At 38.5% G+C, this 3,644-nt stretch overlaps 1 protein-coding gene across 1 annotated transcript in view; it reads left to right on the forward strand.

Annotated features, from left to right (window-relative positions):
• The first annotated feature begins 281 nt into the window (after positions 1 to 281).
• Positions 282 to 3,644, forward strand: part of si:dkey-240h12.4 (death-associated protein kinase 2) — a 27,219-nt gene continuing 23,856 nt past the window's right edge. Inside the window, exon 1 of the mRNA XM_005947046.3 lies at positions 282 to 653. The gene's annotated coding sequence lies outside the window, so the exon portion shown is untranslated. The remainder of the gene's footprint in view (positions 654 to 3,644) is intronic.

The following is a 3,644-nucleotide window of genomic DNA, read 5'->3' on the forward strand; positions in this document are numbered from 1 at the left end:
TGTTTCAGGACAGATTTCATTTCAGTTGTACTCCTATAACTATGCATGTGACAAATAAAGAATCTTGAATCTTGACGTTGGCCGCTTACATAGGTTAGGTCCTAGGCTCTATAGAGGTTCCCCAAATAACTCAAAATCAGTTGAATAAATGATTAAGAAACTAGATGAATGGATTGATATTTCGTTATTACTCTGCCCACTGAATAGTATTATAAAGCTGAAACACCTCAAAACTTAATTTGTAGTTTCCGCCTTTATTTTGAAGGTGTTTTCAAACCGGAAATTTTTCTCTTATTACCTGTTATGTGACGGGTGGACGTGAAATGTAGTTAACAAAAAGCTTTTTACTTTATTGACTCTTAGTAGGTGCCCTGAACGCCTCTCCAGGTCGCTAAACTCGTATTTACGGTAAATCGGACATGACATCAAAGTGTGGATAGTGGTGGTGTTTTCCGCATTCCCCAACTGCCTGCGAGCTTCAGGGCCAAGCACACGGCGAAACGGCATTTATGTTCCAGCCTTTCCAGGATCAGGGCAGGAACACATCCGCGAGATACACCGCTTTTCCTGGGAACGTCTTACCTGGAAGCCGAACAGTGAACCTGGGCAAGGAAGCGCTGTGTTGTTAAGGCTGCTTGCAATACGTGTCGATGGTTAGTGAGCCAACAAATTTCTCAGCTGATTTTTTTTTCTTTTTTAGTGGCATCTGTCTTCTTTGAAATATTGAAAGCATCTGTAGTTATTTTTAAACTGTGCCATTTCGTGGGACAAGGAAGTTTTGTGTTGTTTCCCTCCTTTAGAACGGATGGATTTTAGTCTGTTTTTCTACATAAAACATGTCCCAACAGGCTGAGGTCGTATAGTGCCTTAGGCTGTGCAGTCTACACATTTTTTTTATACTGTTACTTGCAAAGAAGTTATTCTGTAAATTAACCAATGGATAGTTTTTATCGGTTAACTTCATACAAAATACATTTTAGTACATTCAAAGGGCGTCAGATCTCTGTACCCACAGCGTTTCAAACTGTTTGGCAGGTATCGGGCGGGTTCTCCAAAACCAGCCTGATCTTATGTATGTTCATTATTTATTGCAGATTCTAGCTTGAAGGTTTGGTTATCGCAGGGTGGATTTAGGATGAACTAAATAGGATTCTAAATATGTGGCGTTCCCAAAACCACAAAGGGTGTTCCCTTTCTTAAAAAAAATCTGCTCTGGGGGGAAAAACCATCTAACTTTAAAAAAAAAAAAGGGGGGTATAAAATTTTTGGCTCTTAGACTGTTTGTCACATTTGGTGACTTTGTTATTGTGGAAAAACTCATAGTGTACCCTTGGGAACGTTTGGACAAATCACATTCCTCGAACAAAGGAGTCAGAAGTCACATCACTTGAACAAATGACCAATTGACAGGAAAGAAAGATGTTGAGGAGATTCTTTAGGGATAGCTGTCTTACAGTTAATGTGCGTTGATAGGTTTTTCATACTAGCATGATTTATAGCACCTATGCATTCAGGAACACCTGTGTAAAGTCATCTTTTATCTGTGGTAGCTGGCTCACCTTAAGAGGTATTTGGGTTTTAGATAAACACTGTACTAACTGTACTTTGTTTGCTTGTATTTGGTGGTGGTGTTTGCCTGCAGTGCACTACAGAACATGACCTCACATCAGTGTACTTCTAGCAGTAGATCAAGAAAATACTGTACATTTTCTTTCTGCGAAGTTGTGGATTATTATTTAGAAAACTGCAGATTATTGCAGATGATGCATGGCGTCACTGTGGGGGAGCAGAGGATCATCTACATAGCGGTTTATCATATTGTTATTACTCTGACTCAGTGTGACAGTTGTCCACACTGTCTCTCTCAGCCACTCTCTGCATTGACTCAATGTCCCAACCTTTGCTCCACTTCACACTCTTTTAGCTAGCCGTAACTACAGGCGATTTGTGTGTATGTGTCAGTTTGCAGTCCGCTTTTGCCTTTGTCGGGATCTCCTGACTGAGGTCCATATCTAAATCTCTATCTGGGGAACTTTTCCTTTATGTATATCATCTAAGTAATCATCAGTGAATTGTGCTCTGAAAAAAAGGAAAAGAAAACAAATGAAATGATGAAACAATAATAACCACTTTGGTGTTTACCAGCTTGCTGAAATGCGCCGTCATTATGGGAACTCCTAGAGCTTAACTTGCTGCTAAGTCATGTGCAGAGAGAGAATGACTCAAGCAAATGGTCCAGAATTGCAACGGGTTGGACTAGTTCTGCTTGGTCAGTTTAGGCAAGGCGCAGTGCGACAGAAGCATCACTGACAAATGGCAGTCAGTCTGCTTAGATATCGGCTGAGTACCCAATCTATTTAATACCAAAGCTGTACAGCGTGAAACCGCTTTACTGCTTTGCTATGTTGCATCTGCCGTAGATTGTTTGGAATTATTTACAGATCAGTTAACCAGCTTAATGAACTGAAATGTATGCATGTCTGTTCCTTTTTGCAAAATCGTCACTACATTTTCCAGATCTGCATGTGCTTTTCTGCATCCAGTTAAATAAAATAACAAAATTGCTGTCACAGAATTTCTAAGACTGTAGAAAAACAAAACAAGTTACAGCAATTTTCTTTAATTTTAGTTTAATTTTTCATTTATTTTAAATAACATAGAGAACATAATTCAGACCCTGCGGATTGAGCCTGTTGGGACCATAAATGTATTTTCTGCAGTGAGTTTTGAATCTTGTGCCTGCAGTGACATTCCTGTAGCTATTACCGTTCTCTTCATGCTTGGTGAAATGACCAGGGTTGGACAACGTTTGAAAGATTGTGATTGTTTCTTTTAGCCAGGAGACATGATGCACAAACTGACATCCACATTTTATTCACCCTTCCCTGTATGTTTCTTTCATTCTGTATCATATGGGGAAGTACATCAAAGTGTGTAGAGAGAAGTTTGCGACATGCATCTGATGTCATGGTTTCTAGTACAGAGAGTTGTGAGAAGAGAATCAATGGAAGTGCCACAAGCAGACAAGAGAAGTCGTTATTATACAGCACCTAATAAGATAAAAATCCTCAAGCCCAGAAATCGAACCTGAAATGAGGAAGTGCCTCACGTGTGACTTGTGTTTCTGTGAAAGCTGGTGATGCCACTAAGAGGCTTTCATTTTCTCCAGTCTTTTACCATACCATACCACCTTTATTTATAAAGCACTTTAACATAAAACCAGAGTTCACAAAGTGCTGTACATGCTAAAAGCAAATTAAAATGAGATAAGATAAAATAAATAACTAAAAAACTAAAATAAATTAAAAGGGACAAACTCCCCAAAAAAAAAATAAAGGGAACCACCCCCACCTCCGCCTCGTGATGCTTAATCGACGTAATCAACTTTAATTTATGCAGTGTAAAAAAAATGCACAGAAATCAATTATTTTTCAAGAATAATTAAATAGATTCAACATCTTTCTTCAACAGAACTGCAGACTGCACAGATGGTCCTCCCAAAGGAAAAAGTACTATAGCTTACTAGGGTATATTAGACTTAACAGTTACTATATACAGTAATGGACTTCTATACATTTTACATCAGATTAAAACTTTGGGTGTAAGATTCAGATAATTATTTATTAAAAGCTCGACATTTTAAA

Source organism: Haplochromis burtoni, unplaced genomic scaffold (genome assembly GCF_018398535.1).
Source record: "Haplochromis burtoni strain Fernald_Lab_line unplaced genomic scaffold, NCSU_Asbu1 Contig_366, whole genome shotgun sequence".
Classification (NCBI taxonomy): Eukaryota; Metazoa; Chordata; class Actinopteri; order Cichliformes; family Cichlidae; genus Haplochromis; species Haplochromis burtoni.